This window comes from Pezoporus flaviventris, unplaced genomic scaffold, assembly GCF_033815535.1.
Source record: "Pezoporus flaviventris isolate CSIRO_AGI_PZ_B2104156 unplaced genomic scaffold, CSIRO_AGI_Pfla_v1 ptg000041l, whole genome shotgun sequence".
In the NCBI taxonomy this organism is placed as follows: domain Eukaryota; kingdom Metazoa; phylum Chordata; class Aves; order Psittaciformes; family Psittacidae; genus Pezoporus; species Pezoporus flaviventris.
The window spans coordinates 7413758-7434013 of NW_026892589.1; the positions used below are offsets into that span (position 1 = coordinate 7413758).

The 20256-nt window shown below is 40.6% G+C and overlaps 1 protein-coding gene and 1 long non-coding RNA gene across 4 annotated transcripts in view; both read left to right on the forward strand.

Moving 5' to 3' along the window:
- ZDHHC8 (zinc finger DHHC-type palmitoyltransferase 8) overlaps positions 1-20256 on the forward strand; it is a 124594-nt gene that overhangs the window by 67338 nt on the left and 37000 nt on the right. The window lies entirely within an intron of this gene.
- Positions 837-3160, forward strand: LOC133275590 (uncharacterized). Its single transcript, XR_009745608.1, has 3 exons — positions 837-2196; positions 2286-2313; positions 2846-3160. It is a non-coding gene; the product is annotated as an uncharacterized LOC133275590 (long non-coding RNA).

Below are 20256 nucleotides of genomic sequence, written 5' to 3' on the forward strand. Positions count from 1 at the left end.
ATGTTATAATTAATATTTGAGAAGAGAATTTAAATAAAGGAAGAATTAAAAACATGGTCTGTGTCACACTGTAATTTCATTCTTGTACTTCAGAAGATAACATAACTGAGTCTTTAGCTAATTCCTTAGGTGAGTTCATTAAAGAATCAAACTAGATTCTGTCCAGTTTATGAAAATGGAAAGGCACTTGACTGTGGTCACACAGTCTTATCTTTTCCACTTACGGTATCACACTGTAAAGGCCCATACACCACTAATACTTTTGGATATGTTGTCAGTGGCTGAGAGTCAGTGAAGCTTCCGAGCTTTTAACTTACTCTTAACTGGTGAAGACTGTAACAAATATCTTCATTATCCTCCTGAAAAATCCTGTTGGCAAAGCACTCTCATCATATCTAAGCCACTGGCTTGGATTTTGCTTCTATTGTCTGTTAAGTTGGGTAGCAGTGTAATCTCAGCAGAGGTAGAAAATGCGTGAGAAGACTCTTCTAATGAGAAAAATTAAAGAAAAAGGACAAGTGTCCTTTGTCACAGCTTGGATAGAAACTTGAACTTAGATCTGTATTTTACTGCACTAGGGAAGGCAGAAATCCTCAGCTTCCAATACTGTGAAGGGAACACATTTGACCAACCCAATGCCTATACTAGAAAGATTTCATTATAGGCTCAAGAAAACTGATTTCTGTCAGTAGGTCTAATAAACACATTGTGCAAAGTTAAGTTTCCGAGGTTTTGGGTAATCAACAGAAATCTTAATTAAGTTCTGATAAGAATTTATCAGTAATTATAGACATTTACTTGACATGTAAGCAATCCTCTAAGGTCACCAAAAATAATTTATTGGTTCGTATTTATTAATGCAGTTGAAACTTCTTTTGCTTAAAGCTTCAAAGTAATGTCAGCCACATTGCAGTGGAAGACATGTAATAAGGTATCACAAATCCATCAATAGTTTCTTAGTAAAGCTGCAAAATAAAGTCCTCATTTTATGCCTGGAATGAACTTGTCCTGTGTCTTGTCGGACAATCTGCGTAACAGTTTTGACAGAAATAAGATAAACTCTGTCAGGATTGTTAGTACCTTCCAAAACTGAACTCCAAAAGTGAGCCATACAGTCAAGCATGGGAGTGTATGGGTAAAATTACAAGGAGAGGCTGTATAAGAACAAACATATGTCAAACATAGGGTATAGGCTTCCTCCTAATGGGCTTGGGCTTTGTAGGCCATGTAGGTTGCCAGAATTGAACACGATACACAGTTTGTGGCTTTTGTGTCTTATTTCTTAATGAATGCATGATGTACAAATCAAATACTGCAGCAAAGTATGAGGAGCTATAGTTACCCTACCAAGTGGCCTGTCTCCTGTCCTTGATTTGACCCCTGGTGTTCTCCGCTGCTATCCTTATCTCCCTCTCTAAATTAGCAATCTGCATAAAGAAAAGGAATATCAAAGATCAATCCCAGCAGGACAGTTCCTCATAATGAGACTAAAGGCTCTGTTTCATGGAAAGATCTTGTCAGTCAACATGCTAAAATCCACAGTCTGAGCAATACATCCCAGAAACCATTACTGGAGAGTGTGGTTAAAAACTATTTCCCTGGGAGTGATTTTACTTCTTGGGCAAGTCTCTCACAGGTGAAATCTATTAGGAAGGCCAGACCACTTCCTATCAGCAAGCAAGCAAGGACAATCCAAAGAATAGGCAATGATGTGTTGCCTTATAAGCAGGGAAGGTCTAAGGAAGGACTGCAGATTTTAGTGGAAGTAGAATTTTTTGGGGAAAATCCATCGTCTGTAATGGGATTTTGAAAGGATTTATCTATGCAAAATTGTCCAGTCTACAGAACTGGTAGTTTAAAAAACAAACAGAAATGCTCAAAGAAAAGCTTATGCAGCCTGACCTGGTTATTGAATGGAAGTTGCCCTCTTTTTGTGTAGTATAGGTGGGACTGACAATAGATTTAAGTCATCTGTTATCATAGTCATTGCTATGCAGTGTGATTTACTTTGCCATAGCTAATTTCAGCTGCAGCAGCCAACGCTGATAGTTCAAGTTGGGTATCACCACCATTTGCGATCTGAGATGCAGCCCTCTTTTTTTACATACACACACCTCGCTTGTTTTTTCCGGGAAGATGATCAAAAGAATCAACCTTACAGGGATCTTCCTCTTCACCTGAGAGGCACGGAGTTAGGTAGGTAGTTACTCTTGCAGATTCTCTTAACAGCACCCCCGAGCTTCAGCCTGGCAATACAGCACTGATATGTTCCTCTTCTCTCCTAGAAATGAGACTGCAAGATCCAGCAAGAAGGTATGCTATGTAGTTAGTTAAAACAGATTCCATATCCATTCCAAAAAGATAAGGTTTTTTTTTCCCAAGAATTCCTATCAATCTGTAATTCAAATATTCTTTGAACTCAGTTCTCTTGCAAAAGTTTCTTATCTTTCTCCTGTAATACCTTAAAGTGTATGTAGAATGTGATAATTTCTTCTTTTGCTTCCTTGGCTAGAGAGAATTCAGTGTGTATTTTTGCATTACCCCACTAGTTTGAGTGATTCATCTTGCCTTCCAAAAATGATTACATGTCCATCAATCCAACCACAAACCATTTTTGAAAACTCCTTGCCACTGTTATATATACTGAATAAATCAAATCCAAACTATCTCAAATACATTTTTCTGTGACACAATAAAATGATTGTTAGGATTATAACAGTCTGTAGCTGGAACTGAGAGCTATTACAGCATTGAGCAAATAAACCAGCCAACCTTCCTGTTCCCCACCCCTTCCACTAAGATCACTAAGAAGTGTGTAATGCAAGTATCTGATCTTTTTCTGCAGCATCCAGAGAAGCCTGCAGAAGCAACCACCTGAACCAGTCCTCTTTGTGCTCTCCACCTCACGTGCCTTGTCTCCGAATCACTGCATTTGGGCTTTCTCCTGACACTGAGTCAGTCTGCTTGTTAGTAAACATTTTCCAATCTGCTTTTGGCTCCAAACTGGATTTCTCCTGGATCCTGAAAGCCGTGAATAGTTTTGAAGGAAAATTACCTGACAGAAGCAGAGTACAACCTGAAGAGCCCTCCACATGTTACTGCTAAGTCCTGGAAGCCTCCCTTCAGGATTAGTGCTCCCTTAGTTGCTTCAATGGCCAGGGCTAGTCAGTCCTCTTTCTTCACAACAGTCTTTCCTCCTCAGCTACTCCTCTTTCTGTCTTACCCATGTGGTGTTGCTCTTCTGTGCAAATACCCAGAAGAAATCACAGTTGCCCTGGTTCCACCTTCCACTCTTATATTTGAGTATTAAATTTCACTTTATTTTTAATCAAACCAGATCACATTTTGGCGTCACAGAAGCATGTTTGGCATGTTTAAGTTGCCACTGTGAGACTCTTCTCCAAACAGAGTTCAAACCATTATGTTACAGTCTGTACCAGACCCTTCCTAGCAGCTGTGTTTATACAGCTTCTAGTAAAATGGGTCCCTGATTAGGATTTTTGAATAGCTCATTCACTGAAAAAATGGTGTTTTGAACTAGCTAAAGCTATTTAAAAAATTGGGATAATACATGATTAAAAGTTTTGGGTTGAAGAAATGTCAGTGGCAACACCCTGCCAAATTTTAGCCCCAAAACATCATCACCATTCATATCACAAAGATTAAGTTACTGGGATTTAATTGGGCAAGAAGTGTTTTGCTTGTTTTAAAGAAAATAGCTGAAAAATTCATTTGACAGAGATTGAAAATTATATGTTCAGAGGAGTCACCCAAAATGGATAAAAACTTGGTAAATTGCATGAAGCTAAGGATATGGTTTTTATCTTGCAACTGTCAAGCAACAGTAATTTTTGGCCAGCTTGATCCAGAGTAAGAAACTGAACATTAGAGCAGCTCTGGGGTTGCTTCATGCCTCTCAAGCCAAACTGAAAAACCAAACCCCATCTTCTATTCTGGGTGACACTGATACACGCTGAAGACCCTGTGTGTTGGGCAGGTGGATTCTAAATAACCATTCTGTTCCTGCCATGCCAGCCTCTCTCCATGAGGCTGGAGGAGTGATGATGGTTGGTGTGCCAGCAGCAATGCCTTCTGGAGTTCAGGGAGCCCTACAGGCTTGAAAGGCATTAAGGCTGGGAGGAAAAGGCACCTCCTCTGGACTGTTCCCTGCTGTGGAGTTAGCTGCATTTCCAGTATTCTGCAGATTTGGCTACATGCTTTCTTGCTGCAGATACTGGCATTGAACAAAACTAGTAAGCATATATTAAGGCAGGGAAACACAAGTGCTGCTTCTGTTCCATTCAATGGTAACACATGATTAAAGGACCAAAAGCTACTTCAGCTGACAAACTCCATACTTAAATGTTTTTTTAAATTGTAAACTAAGAGCAAAGATTTATAAGTTTGTGTCATGGTTCATAAATCTAGATCTCCTCTTGTCCTTTTACTCTAGACAAATGGCTTGTAGAGGAAATTGTAGTGGTTTGGATAAGTCTGGGTTTCAGCAGTCAGCCCTCTTAGGTCAGACATGTAAGAAACATCTGTAATTGTTTGAGGAATTTGGCAGACAGTCTTGTACTTAAATCACATTTTCCCCTTTGAAAGCTGGAAATGTCCGTGTATAAATTAGACACACAAGCCACATACCTGAGCACCTGTGGAATTAGACAAGGTATCAACTTGCTGTTACCTTGCAAATCCTACTGCAAAGGAAAAGCAAGTTGATACCTTGCTATAATAAGAAGCTAGTTTATGGTTCTTAAGAACCATTTATCTTTTTTCTTCCCCAGAATGAAATCTAATAGTTTTAAGGGGAGTTGCCATTAAGAGGCAGGCTCCTTCAGTGTTCAGAATTTGCTGCTGAGATTTTGACTAAGACTAAAATCAAAAGGTTCTTTGAGTAAAATTATACAGACCCTCCTTTCCAGGCAGAATTGCTAAATTATGTGCATAGTTGTCACATACTGGGCTTCTGAGTACATTTAACTTGTGCATAGTCTGTCTAGAATCATCTCATCCTGTAATGAGATGATGTGAATTCAAAGCATATTAAATTTAATCCTGGTTTTCAGGATTATACACTGCAAATTTAAAATTGCAGAGTATACAAAAGGCATAATGTTCCTGACTGCTCAGTATAAAAAATGAAGCCCAGCTCAATGTGAAGTAAGTTTCTGGTTCTGCCACTGAAAGCAGAATTCAGTAAACTGGCTTTAGTGGGAGATTCAAGCTGATGTCTGGTGACCTTTGTCAAGCAGGACAAATGATTGCTATGTTTGCTACAATTGCATTAGTGCTGGATGCTTCTGGTACAGCCTGAGCAAATGAAGTTTAGAAGTCTGGCTGTCTGTCAGCAAACTTTGCCTTTTGATTGAGTCTATAAATGCTGTAGCATAGACCCTCCAGGCAGGAATTCGAGGCTCTGCTTTATTTGATGCCAGGTCCTTTAATAGTTTCAGAAAGTGATTTTGCTTGTAATAGAAAACCATGATGAAAACAGACAAAATCATGAATAATGTGTTAAAATCAATTCCTGTGTGTCAGCTTCCTGCATAGCATGCCCTTTGGTGGGCACAGTAGCTGTCTGAACAACCTAAGGAAGAGGCTGTCAGACCGATGCTGCATACAAGCTGCATCTCCGTGTGTTGCAGTTCAGGAATGACATATTGTAGCTGTCAACTATAGCTGGACAAAGAGCCAAAACCAGGCACAAACACACATACATCCCCACAAAAAAAAAAAAAAAAAATAAATACAAGCCCAAATTTCCAACTACCTGTTGTCTTTTTTTGTATGAATGACCTGTAAGAGCTAAAGACTGTATTGATGATTCAGAGACCCATCTGTGATTCTGACTTTGACCACTGAAATGCTGGTAGCTTTACTCTAGAAGTATCCTTGGTAGCTTTGAGCTCAAGAATATACTAGATTTCTTCCTAGCAGCTCTCAGTGCCCAATCTTTTGTGATGCCAAGCCTTCCCATGTTCAGCACCGTGCTTGATTCAAAGGACAGGCTCGGTTGTCAGTAGTCCTTGTGAGGCAGTGATTTTTATTGTGGGCTGATTGAGCAAGAATCACACTAGCGGGAATGAAGGTGGAAAAATTGTCTCCCTTTAAGCCATTGCTGGAATAAAAATCACTCCTTCTGTCTTCAGAATGTCATTAATACAGCACCATGGAAAAGGGACTTACTGTTTTCTTGCAACACTCTGGCACCTCCTTTACTCTTGTTTTCTTTTCTAGCCTCTGTGCGTTCTCCTTCCTGCTCTTTCTTCTATATTCAATATCTCCCCCTGTTTTCACTTACTCTTCATTTACACACTTAATGCAAGGCAGTCAGTTTTAACTGCTCTTTGTTGGCCTTTACTCCCTGGGAATCATCTGCATCCTTTCTGTTCCCTTCCCAGGGCTTTCTTGTATGCCAACACTGTCATGTCTTAGCCAGTTGAAAGGCTTCCTGCTCTTCAGCCAAGCAAGTAGTTGATAGCAACAACCTGGGTGCCTGACTGTACTCAGCTGAGTATCTCTCCTTCGGGATATTCTTGGTGGCTGCTGCCACGCTCGATGCAGCACAGCCCAGTATCTCTGTATGTGGTAGGGGTGGCCAGAAGGGCTGTCATAGAAAAGTGCAAACCAGCCTGATTTCTTCCACAACTGCATTTTTTTCCCCATGAAAAATACAAGTTTCCTCTTCAGGAAGGTTATAATCTTTTTGGAAGATAATTTTCACATCTTCAGGGGAATACAGTGTAGCATTTCTCTTGCAAGCCTACCTGAACCACTTCAGGAAGTGGCAGTGAGTATGTTATTGCTGATTGACAGTTGTCAGTCACTGGCTATACATCTTCAGTGTTTTTCCTGGGCACGCTGCATTGCCTGACACAGCTCTCCAGAATGTAGCAGGAGGCTGTGCAGCATTTTCAATTATTTGCTTGTGGAGATAGCTGCAGGATTGCAGTGTCAGAAATTACTGCTTAATCTTAAGGGATTTCTTGGCATTTTGTTGCCACAATAAAGTCATAGTTGTCACAATGGTTTAGTACAACCACAGAATATATGTACAATTACTCATGCAGCCTGAAAATGTAATGCAATAATAAAATACTGCATTTACATATCTGCAACTTGGATTCCTTTGAGTCTTCTAATGCTACTTTTGTTCTTTGCTGTGTTGTTTAAATGCGTATTTCTCATATTTGAGTTTTATAAAGATGTTAAGAAGAGTTGCATGCTGTCAGTCTGGTCACATTTTGCAACCAGTCTTAAATATGTGGGGCTGTGTCTCAGCTGTCTTCATTACCTAGGCATTTCAGTTTTGCAAATCCATATTTATGAGGAATTTGTTCCACAGTAGAACTGCCATTGCATTGTTAATACTAAGATGACAGTTGGTCTGAAAATGAGGTGTCAAGCACACAAAGGCAGTTTCCACTGGAGTTGTTTTCAGCTGTCCTGAGGCCCAGCCAGTCCATGTTGTGAAGCATTTGCAAAGTAAGATCAGTGCCGTGCAGAGCTGCTGCTGAAATACAGGAAGGCAGATTCTTGAGGCAAAAATGAGGTTGCTGTGTCTCCACCCTTGCCCTAGCAGGTCAAAAGGTAGCTTGGCTTAAGAACATAAAGGTATCTGCTTTCCTATGTGGCTTAGTTGATATCACTTTGTTCGGGGTTATGTTCACTGTATGCAGAGCATTAGTGTACAGGAGGAATGGATTTTTCCAGTAGAAATTATCGTAGTTGCACAAGTGTGAAAACCACTTTTTGTACTGTGTTTTTGAAGATCCTTTCTCACACTATAATCTGTATGTCTATTCCTCTTGTCTCCTGCGAGATATTTCAGTTCAAGCATTATGATTAAGTCAGAAGAGCATTCACCCTGTGTACAACTTGATGAATGCTCCAGTTACCTTCTTACCTGTATCTGTGGGATTAGACCATGAACTCTAATAGTTGAAAACATCCCTGGCAGGTTACTCATATGCACAGTAAAAAACCTTAAATGGTATCTTGTAGTGCTGCTTAGCAAAGTCATAGGCACATTGGTCATTGATGGAGTATTGCTGGAGGAGCTTTCCCAGTGCTTCTTTATGCTTTTACTGTTTCTGCTTGTCATGGTCTTAGTGACCACTTCTGGGTTTTAGCAGGACCCTTGTTTGTCGGCTATGATGTGTTTGAGATGAGAGAGATTTTCAGTATGTCTTGCAGAACAGATCTGAAATCCCAAGTTAATCAGACTTATCTGATAAAATAGGTTTTAGAATTAATCTCATACCAATCTGCAGCTCTGTAAAAGCATACATAAGCGTTATTTATTGTCTGTAGTCACAAGAGGAGGAGAAACCCCACATGTAGGATGGCTGCACTCAGCTCCTGCAGCAGCAAAGAATTTCCTAAGAACACTGAACATGATAATCACAGTCCAATGTGTTAGCCTAAACTTGATAAGAAATGCTTGTGCACAAAGCCAGTCTCTCTGAGAAAGGAGAGATTGAGCTGAAAATCGTCCCTGGAAACTTGGCAGATTTTTAAGGTGAATAGGAAGGAAAGGAGGAAAAATATGATTTTTCATGCTGTAATGAAAGATGGCTTTGGAGGACATGTGCATGTGCAAGGAGCCTGAGGGAGGAAGATAGAAAATTCAACATCTTTGAACACTGACAAATCACCTTAATGATCTGACAGCATCTTCGTACTGGCTGCATCAACATTAGGGCTATTTATCACTTTCATAGATTCACAGCATTAGGTAACACGACTTTTCTATCAACACATGGTTTTTCTTGCTTGGTGAGCTGAAGAACAGTTTCTTAAGGTTACTTCAGCAGGGAAAGCATGCAAACAAACAGGTTGTACTCCATTTCAGACTGTGGTTTATTTATGTCTCAGAGCCATTTTTGTCTACTACAACCATCGAAGCTTGAGAAATTGATCCAGAAACTGTTATTTTGCTATTCATCATCAAAGGTTTGGTCAAAGGTTTCTCCTTATCACAGTATTTATGTCTTCACAACCCTCTTAGTGAGACGTCCCAGTGTCCCCTTTGGTGCAATTTAGAATAGCTGAATGTAATGAAACATACAAATGGAGAGGTTTCCATAAAGATAGTGGGGGTTTTTGAAAGCAGTTGTATCTTTACCATTTATTACTTGGAAGCAGATATGTCATCACACTTCTTGGGAGACAGCCATATACAGCTGCTGGATGGAACTGATTTTTAGAAAGCTATTTTATAAGAAGCATCATTCATCACACTGAGACTGAGAGGCCTTGGTGCTGCCAAAACTAGTGGGTATACTGTAACATCAGCAAACATATTGAAATAAGAAATCAGAGGCATTAGTGTCCTGGGTTTGGATTTCTCCATGTTTAAAATGTTTTTGTGTGAAGGTCTTGTTGATGGTTTTGGTGGTGCTGGTGTTATATTGGTCATTCACATGATTTTCCATAGATAATAATTTTTTGGACCAGCAAGGACTGCCCAGTGCTTATTGCTGTTAAATGTTAAGAAAATACTGCATGTATAAAGTGATGAGATTTTGCGGTCAACTAAAGAATGTGTGAAAAGAGAGGGATCAGGACTGGAAAATGGGGGATTCCATTTGCAAGTAACATAGAGGCCAGATCCTGATGTTTATAATATGGAGTTTCTGTCATATTCCTCTAACATGATGATGATGATTCAAAAGTGCATTCTAATTTGATCATGCTTATGAGGTTTCTTGTTTTCACTAAGTACATTTGCATATCTGCATTTCCCTAAGGGATACCTTCTAAGCAGAGTTTAAATCAGACTTAACATTTGCCAGTATTAAAGTGAACATTGTATAACTGATCACAAAACCTACAGTTTATGCATGAATGCAAGTATCAAAGAGGACTTTGGCATAACTAACACAGTATCCTATGCAAATAGTCATAGTTGAAAAGGAATTAATCCCTTTCCAAAGGATCAGCACAAATCTTTCAGCGGTACATAAGCCTGTTTTTGAGGGAGCAGGTGCTTAGCAAGCCCTGAGGATTCAGATTTTAAAACATTCTGTACTCTGCATTGACACATGCAAATACCTTAGAAATAAATTTTCAAACTTTGCTCTTACAAATTTGCTACAAATTCTCTATGTTGTGAATTTAGCTGTAACTTACTTGGTATGCAGGAATTCTGTAAGAGTAGGACTTGGATCATCTCAGTCTGGAACTGGACATACCAGCTTTAAGTTGGGATAGAACAAAGCTGTAATTGATGACTGGCCAGGTCTCCTTGCCAAGCTGCTCATTTTGATCATTCATAGCAAGAGACCCTTATTTTGTAGAAATCCTTTTGTTGGTGAAGACAGCAGACAGGTTCTGTTCTGTCCTCAGAGAGGGTGGCGTGGTGCCAGTGTCAGCTGCCAGCAATCCAAAGTGTTGTGTCTAATCACAAGATTAATTTTTTCCTTTTATTGGCTTTTCCTTTCAATACTACCAAGCATGACATGTTGCAAAGCAGTAACACTAGTTGAACAAGGGTTGGCTAGCATCTCTCAGCCTCCTGGCTATGTCGATAGCAAAATGAACATTTGGCTTGATGTGCAGCCAGTAAAGACTCCCAGGAAACCAAACTAGGAAAACACACTTGTCAATGAATGGGCCATGTGCCTAGTGAAGAATTAGTGAAGAGGAAGCCAGATGCACCTGGGTATAAGAGCCATGTTGGGGCTCACATTCTCTTTTATCTTGCACATTTCAAGCATCTACAGTTTCAATAGCATATCAAATACCCGAGTTTTCAAGCTATATATCCAAACCATTAATGGTCTGTAGTTATATTAGGATGTATTTATTTTAGCCTTAGAGTGGCCATATGCAAGTTAGGTTCTAAAAGGATCAAGTTAAAGATTTGCACTCATTCTGCTGAACATAATGACTGCAAGAGGTTGTGCCTTGCTTTGATCATATAGGAAAAAATGACCTTTTTCATTTTTTCAGAGGGATGATGCTAGATTCAAAACTTTTTTATCCTTGGAATGTTCAGCAGTGACTGGGTGAGCATCCGTAGTGTGCTGTGCCATCATGCAGACATAAGGGCATAGGCAGGAGTGCTTGTGGTGCAGAAAAAGGCAGGCTTAGTCTGTCTGCTCCTGTCTGCAATCAACCGTGCCCGTTTGTGCTCATTCAAGGAACTTCAGTGGTCTTGGAATGGAAATTTAGCAGAGTTTGGTGTGAGTGAAAGAATGGATAACTCTGTGCTTGGCAAAGTATCATATGTGAGCTTCCAGAACCCTGCATTTTGGTTGTTATTAAATATTGTAAAACTTAATATACTCCTGTCTTTCTACAGTGTATCTTGTAATCTGTGAATATCATGCTCCTTATGTTCTGTGCTGCCAAAGACAGATCATGTAACTTTACTGAACATATAGGAAGATAAGTGTAACTCCAGGGTAATGTCCCTTTAAGACTTCTGTTTGTGGATTTGACTCAGTTCACCGGTGTCTTCAGTATAAATGTGCAGATTTGGATGTACAGTTTCCAGCCAGAGTTGCATTTTATTAGCTTTTCACAATCAATAGGTAGGGCTAACAAAAATCAGTTAATCTACTGTATGAATAATATAGATGCCAAAAGATCAATGAAACAGTTTCTGCAATGAAACTGTTCTATGATTGATATTCTTGTGAAAAGATTTCAATAACTCGAAAGCAAAAATCCACAAATGGATCTTGTGTGCCATTGTGCCTCTATTGAATGTCACTTTTTTAAGCAGACATCATGTGGCAGCTCTCAAGGAAGTGGCCTAATTTTTGTTTCAAGGATTAAAAGTCCCCATTTCCTACCTCTTGGCTGCTTTCTGAAGGGGATGAGACTTGAGGGTGGGGGGATGAGGTAGAGTTATGTATTTATGTAAATATGAATTATTGACTGGAAATTGCAAGAGGAGACTGCAACCAAACAGCTGTCTTTGCAAATTTAGTATTTATTACAGAGTTAGACAAAATGCCTTATTGTTTAGAGCATAATTTGCCTTGGGCATTGGCTTAGACACTTGCATTGGCTGAAAAGAATTTCCTAACTCCCTTTTCCACACAACAGAAGATTAAGTAGATAACAGCAACAACTGGCTGGTTTTATCTGGCCTTGACATGTTCCAAGCATCTACTTGATGATCCAACTAAATTATTTTTGTCTCTCGTGGCTGGAGGACTTTAACATCACCACTTCTGCTCCATCAGGAGCTTCTTTCTGAGCTTTCCTTCTTGTCAGAAGTGAACAATTTTCAAATAGTCCAGCACAGGGAGTGTTCCTGACATGTTCATAGGATGCACAAGCATTCAGAGTTACAGAAATGTTCCAATGAAGGAAACAAGTTCAAAGCAAAAGTGAGAGGAACTGCATGAGGAAGCTTTAGTGTTCTTGGTAGACAAGAGCCCAAAAAAAGTTGTGATGCTGCATAGTGATGGTAATGAAAGTTGGAAACAGTGAACTACAGTGTATTTCTATGGAGAGCTTTCCCCTGAAATTTCACTGTCTTTTCTCATGCACCGTCCCACCATCTGCTGGGAAGAGGCTTCTGATCAGCAGTATAATTGGGTCACAGAAGTTCCCTGCATCTTGCCAGGCCCCCAGGCAGCTCTAATCAAACCTTTTCCAAACTGCTTACTTAGTTTCTGAACAGAATTCATCAGCTGGCACGGAGCAGTGATTTAACTAGTTCAGTCCTTGGTGCAGTTGGATCTTGTAGGAAAATCTGTAAAAGTCATGTTTTCCTTTCTGTGTGCTGTTCTGTAGAAGGGGCCATCTTACATAATAAGATGTTGGTGACACTGTTGCTGGCCATCTTCTCTAGAAGGCACATATTTGAGGCTGTTGTCTTCCTTTTTAGCAGGGTAGAAGCTGGCTCCAGCTGGTGCTCAATTCCAGCTGTGCTGGCAGGTAGGCTTTTTGATTCCCTGCACTTGGTACTACAGTCCTGTTCTGGTCAGATCTATATTCAGAAGGAAGGGATGCACTCATCCACAGGAAAAACTGTCGCCTTGTGTGCTTAGGTAGAAATGTTGGCCTATTCATCTGTTTTATGTTATCAATGAATTCCAGAGTCCATGTTGCAAATGTTGTGATTTGACTTAAATATAAATATAAAATGGTCGTGGAGCCTTACACGGTGGAGTTGCAGGAATTGGTTTAAGTCGCAAAAGCTCTGAAGGGCTGGAGTTTGCAGCCACATTATAGAGAGTGTAACTGACATTGAGCATGTATCCTCACTTGAACCCTTTTCCTCTCTCAGCCACGATGGCAGATGAGGTAGCACTAAATGGTTATAATACAAACAGCTCTGTGTTTCTTTATGCTTACTTAGTTCCTGTGTTGTATCTCAGAAGTCTGCAAACACTGCAGGCACAACTGCTTTCACTGTTTCAAAACAACAGTGCTTCTACGTGCAGACCACCCAGTGACCAAGAATTATGGTAGATTATGAAGAATCTTCCACAGTGTGGAAGATGCTGAGCAGCAAACTAGTAGAGTTGCTTCAGTTACTGAACCTAAAATACTTACATGAACTGGCTAAATAGGCTTCTGCATCTGCATTGCAGATTTGCTCTGGTAGATCAATGTGAGGCTGGGCTATGCTAATGTAATTTTTCTACCAGACTGCAGTTAATTACCCAGTACTGGCTGGCAGCACCACCTGTAAGGGTGTACCCATGCTGCAGAAAGGGGATGCTCAAGGAGCAAAACCTTTCAAGGTGACTCTCATAGTCTAGCCCCCACTTGTGAGGGATATGATATGGGAAAGTTCATGGAGCACTGGAGACAGCTTAGCAACAACTCATTGACTAAAATGTGACTGTGGAAACTGGAAATGGAAGGGAAGGTGAAGTACCATGTTGTTATGGTGCTGTATGGTCGCCTTTGACTGAATATATGGAAAATGGTATCAGAAAAGACAAATGTAAAACATGACTTTCCTGTTTACTAGAAAAAGGACTTTGTGCCTACTGTGAAATCCAGAAATCCCCAAAATTCAGAAGCTGCCAGAGAAATAATGAGCAAATGAGCGTGTTCTTGCTGAAAAGCCTTTTGATCCAGAGGATGCAGTTCTTATTTTGCCCGTCTGCCTTTGCTAACTTCAGTGCAGTCACGCTGCAGTTACAAACAGTTGTGTTTGGCTTGACAGTTACTGTAATGTTGTTCACGCACAAAGCAAGGTGTGGTGTTAGAAGTAGCTTCCAACGCAAAACCAAATGACAAACAATAGATTTCACTAATAGAGAAAACTCTGTTGGCTTCTTCAGCCAACAACTTGACTAGTTCAAAAAAGATGCCTGGACAAACTGTGTTCTTTGCAGTCGGGTTACCCAACAGATCTGGCCCATTTTTACCAGTGTGCAAATCAACTCGACATGCTGATCGATTCCAAAAATTTCAGATTAGGTCGTAGCTGCTGGATTCAGACTCATTCAGGACTCAGTGGCAGAGCCCCGTGGGACAGGCACTTTCACCATTTAACATGGCTTTGTGAGGCAGCTGCAGACTATTTACTCTGTCTCCGGAGTCACAGTTCAGGAGCCCTTAATCCAAAACGAATGCTGTAAATCATCCCCTATGGACCCGGCAAAGCCATCCAAGCTAAAGACAGATGGGAAATTACAACAATTTGCAACAGAGATGTTCCAGAGAGGTTCTGCTTTTCGTGATTTGTACTCCTGAGGTGGGGAGGGGGAGCTGGAGATAAAACTCTCTTGCCGATGACTGCTCAGAGCCTGTGTGCAGAGTTTCTCTGGAGTTTCCTGAACTCAGTGTGGTATGTGTGCATCATGGGGTGGTGGAAAAACAAGTCATGCATTCTGCAGCCTGTCACCACAGGTCTCTTCCTGTTTGAAGAGAGCTGAGCACTTTAAAGTTCTTTTCTTTGTCACTAGTTGCACTGTCGTGAATGAGCAACATGAGATTATATGTAATTCAAACAATTCAATGTTTGTGAAGGCAAGCATTCAGAGTCGAGTCAAAGACGTAGGAAACAGAATCCTGGCAGAAAGGGAATCTGCTCCTCGCCTGCTCCTCCCCTCTGCTGCCCAGGCAGCCTTTCTGCCAGAAGTGCACACCCAGACTGACTTTTAAGAAGGGCACGACTTTGTTGTAGTGATTTAACTACACAGATGCCATACTGGCCCTCACGCCAGAGGGAGGAGTGGTACACAGGCCTCCAGGGGAGCACACTCTGGACAGACTTTGCTTTTTCTAGGTCTGTTAAGATGTTCTGGATTCACTTTAACCCCTTCCTGTCTTGCTGGCAGAAACTGTGAATAATGTAAAACATTTGCGGTTCAATGTAGGGTTCTGTCTTCACACCTCTTGCCATTCAGAATGAGGATACTTGCATTTTCTTGCTGGCTGTGTTCACTGTATCTTTAGCATATGCCTATCATTATCTCTAGTCTTTTTTTTTTTCTCTTCAACTTTCACAAAAAGTCCCTGGAAAACTAAGCCATGGTTATGTGAATCCAAGAGAAGAGAGGAATACTAACGGACCTGCTGTGTATCAATTACTGAAGACACAAGGCAGATGCATTTTCTCATCTTGCACAGTTAAGACAACATGGAGCTTTTGCTTTCCTTTCTAATAACCTTTTGAAGGACAGCTGTTTTTTGTATAGCCTTTGCAAGCAGAGTTTTGCAACTCAGAAATACTAACAAATCTCAAGTATTTATTAATTCAGCAAAGATGATTGCTTTTGTTCGTGGCTGGAAGGGATTCACAAACCACAACCTTCAGATGTCCTAGGGACTGTGGTTTGCCTTGAGCTGTCATGGGGAGGGAGAAGAGCGGACAGGATGCTTTAGAAAGCAGATACAGAGTTAAAGTGCCTATATAGGCAGTGCTTCATTTTGAGGGAAAAAGCAGCAGTCAAACAGTCTTTTGTTTATTTACAAAAACCCAAAGCAAAGCACCATGAAAAGCAAACAGATTTGTTAATGTGTCAATTACTTGATTGATCCAGTATTGTAAAAAGAAATAAACCCCTGCTGATACGTATGTTTAATGTGAAACAGCATATGTTGAAGAGCTGATAAATTGAGAGTGTCACACATGCGTGAGGAGCACTGTAAAAGGCACTTTTCTTAACTGTAGTGTATGGAGAGAGGCCTGTAAGCATGTCAGAAAATGAGGTATAACATCACAAGTGAGAAGCTTTGGGAGAGCTGCTGTGATACAAGATGAAGAGGGTGGGCCCCACTCCACATCTGCATCTCCATGCCTGACCTGCAGCAGTGTAAATCTCTTGATTTACGGATTTACTAGTCTGTTGCTGATAATCACTGATTTCAGCCATTCTTGGAGTAAATCTGTCCATCCCTAGCTGGTGAACATGAGACTTGAGACTGGCTAAAATACTTTCAATTAATTTTTTTTTTTGACATACTGTTGTAGTCTTTTAAAAGGAAAAGCTCCCAACACTGAGTGAGGGCAGTTGATGTTAAAAGTGTGGTGGTCCCAGAGTAAAAAAATTGCTGAATTGTGGAATATAGGGGCAAACTGGTGAAAAAATAACCCTTGACCAGGTCTCTTGCTACTTGACTGTACTTCAGGTAAGTAAAAAAGGAACTTATTTTAGCCCAGTCAGTGAGTGAAAAAATATTTTTGTAGGATTTGAATGTGCATGCTGGAATTAAGATATGAAATAAATGACCTTTTGGGCTCTGAAAAAGAAATTGCTTTTCATATTCACCAAATGGCACTTCAGGGATTTAACTTTCCAGAATATGGTTCATTTTTACCATGTTATTGACCTTTGGAGTCAGGTACAATGTTCAGCATTTTGAGAAGTTCTGAGCTTCCTTTGAAGTTTTCTTGAGGATATAAATTGTAGCTCTGTGTTTAGATTTTCCAGTAGGCATGTTAAAACCAAATACTCACCAATGATTTTGAGAGGTATATATGAGACCAGGAAGATTGGAGCTGTTTGTGTTATCTAGCATATCTTTAAAACAGCTTTAGAAAAGGACTGTAGTGACTGGGATATTATTATTATTATCCCCTCAAATCAAAGGAGACCAAAGCACAGTTTTGCTTATATCTTTGGGGCTGTTCTTCTGGGATGTACAGCTTCACACTTCCCTTCACCATGATGGTAGACTGCTGTTGGAGAGGAATGTAAAGGCAAGTAAGGTATCCCAGAGTTTGAGACGTTTGCTGGTGTAAGCCAAAACTAGTTTGCTTGTGGCATATGGTTTTCAGGAAATATTTGAGGGAGGAAGGGCAGGAGGGATAAGGGGTCCTTTCAGAAAAATGGAACAGTAAATTATTTTCATTACACTCTGACAGCTGTTCAGCAAGAAGTAAATGGTCAGATTCTTCTGAAGAGCAGAATGATGATGGTCCCTACCCTTTAAATTAGATCAAGGGGAAAAAAGCATGAATTATGGTCATCAGCAAAGTTCAGGAGCAACTGGGTATTTTAAAAGTACACATACAAATGCTAACTATTGCTATTGGAAGCAATGGGAGAACTCCTTAGACAAAACATCCCACAGTTCAGATCTGTATCCAAACCTCTTGCTTGAAAGTTTGGCCTGGAAATTTCTCAACAGTTAAATCATAAGATGTTTGACGCTTCTCATTCTGGTCCCAGCTGGGAATCTGGAAAGTGTAATGCTTAAGCTGAATATTCACTTTGATTCTTGGAAATGGCAACAAGTTTCATCAAGAAATGGTTTCTTTCCTTTTTTTTTTTTTTCCCCTGAATTGGTTTGCCTGTTGCATATCGTTAGCAGATGGTGACACATGCACCATTTCCATAGTCATCTGTTTTGTTACAGGAGCTGCTAATTGTCCCGTTCTGACTCTGGAGTGTATTAAGCTTTGTTAATGCATCTCAGGTAACTTTAATCCTGGCTCATGTTCCTGAATTATGGCAACGGAGTTGCGAGGTATTTAGTTCATCAGGCCCAGAGCATAACTCTAACTTTTCTGATGACTCTGGTGCTTACATGCCCCCAGTTCGCAAGGCCTTTTAGTGAGTACTGAGCTATTAGTAGAGAAAACAGCTACCTTAGGTCCACTGCAGTATGTGAGCGAGAAAGCTACTCCTTTGTCTTTAAAAATGATGGGTTTAGGGTAGAGCAGATAATACACAAGTAAAGCAAGGACACTTCCATGGCTGCTTGGTGCACTTTAGAGTGGAATCGGCAAGAAACAAATCTGTATAGCAGGCTGAATCCCATTTCCCTGTCTCTGTAATTAAGATGCTATCTTCTCCTAGGATGTTTTCTAAGCAAAGTTTGTTTTCTGTCAACCTGAATTGAATACCTGTGCACCAAAACAAATATTGGAAGACTTTCCTTTATATTTTGTCCAAGCTGGAAGAAACATTTAGGCTTAAGATGAGATGCTATGTTTCATCATTTAAATAAAAAAATTGCTGTTAATGTGACAGTCACTGTGGATTGTTTTAGGTTTTTATGGCTCCCCAAAAGCAATTTTGGGTTTGAAAGCTCCTGTAATAAGATTTTACTTGCAGGAGAAGCTGCCACCAGAAGCCTGCCCTAATCCTGTTAGATGCCAAGTGGAGATGCTACAGTCAGAGATGTGGAGGCAGGGGAGGCTTGGGACTTGGGCTTGGGTTGTGCTGTTAAAATTGCAAATGCTTAATCTAAGCCAGGGGGTCACAGTAATTTAATAGTTTGACAAGGCTGTGGCTGTGCCTGTACTGTAGCAGCTCCTTTTGGTATCTCTTGAGAGAGTGTATGGGAGAGAAGAGCCATGAATCTCCTGCATGTGTCAGCTTTGCCTCTGAGCCAGGGACATCTATCTGCAGATCTGCCCATTGGCTGTGAGACCCATTGAGGCACCTGAAAATGCCTTTGTGTAGCCCCACATGAAAATTAAAGCAGCAGTAGTACCATGTGCCTCTGCTGCATGAAGACGTGTGTATATTGCTGCTCAGTCATTTAATTTAGCACCAGGACAATGGGAGGGAGAAAAGAGGAAACAGCCTGAAAGCTATTTGCTGATTTCTATGGGAGACTCAAGGAAAGCAAAATAGCTCCATAGAGGGAAAGAGAAGACAGATTTCTAGTAGAGAGTCAGAAAAAAGGCTGTTCTGACCCTGCTGCTGCCTGGGGGTGTTCCTTCCCAAAACCAGAAAAGGGGAATGAAGATGCTGATATTGCTGGGGAAGGGTGGAGATAATGAGAACAAGCTGAAGTTTGGTGTGTTTTTTAATTTGATGAAGGCAAATACAGAAGTAATTTAGGTTTGTAACATTTCCACTGGGCTAAGCAGTGTCTTTTTGTGCAATTATTGTTATTGCACCTTTGGTTTTGTTTTGAACTGCATACATCTTGCATGCATTTCCTTGCTGGCTTGTGTGTCCCACTACCCTCTGCTGGAAGAAACGAGGATTTTTCTGCTGGCTCCTTGTGCCCATAACAGCTCCAATCTTCCAGCAGAAACGGGCTGTGAGCTAGTTTGGGAGGACCCCAGTTCTGCCCTGCTGTTGCTGGCGTCCATCCTGCAGAGAAAAGACCTGGTGTATAAAGTGTTGCTTGGTTTGAACAGCGAACAGTGCATGGCTGGGCGAGGTGATGCCCATGGGTCTATGATAGCAGGGTGCTGGATTGGATGATGATGTGTCCTGTTCTGTTTTGTTGCCTTGGCCATGGTGGTTAGGTCAAAAACAAAGGTGTTGCCAAAGCAAGCTGAATCAAATGATTCTTCTGTGATGTCCTGTCTTGAGCGGTGGCTGGTACCAGCTGGTGGTTTGAGAAGAGGTGAAATGTCCCAGAGCAGGTGGCCACAGGGCCATGTTCTTCCCAAATGCAAAGTTTGGTTTATAGGATGAAACAGGTCTCTTGCATTTTTCTTTTTTTAAATATCAGCTAAAGTAACTTTGATTTCCACCCCCCCACACACACACTTTAAATGCATTACTATGTCAGGGCCCTCTTTGCCCAGCTATGCAAATGTTCTTTTCCAGTGTAGTGAGAATAAGGTATGTAAAAATCATGCTCCCAGTTCAGGTTTCCATGAAACTCCCTTGGGAGCATATTCCAGAAGGAAACTAAAGATGGGATTCTAAGAGAGGCTTTTGTTTTATTGCTATATACTTGCTCCAGTACTTGCTATATGAGATTATTTACACATTCTACCCTATCTTCTATATCTGTTTGCAATTGAGGTACCTCTATCTCTTTGTTTTGTTCTTCTCTTCTGTAAAATATGAAGTCCCTAATCTTTCCACCTTGTAATAACTGCATTCATTTTGCTGCATACGTGTCTAG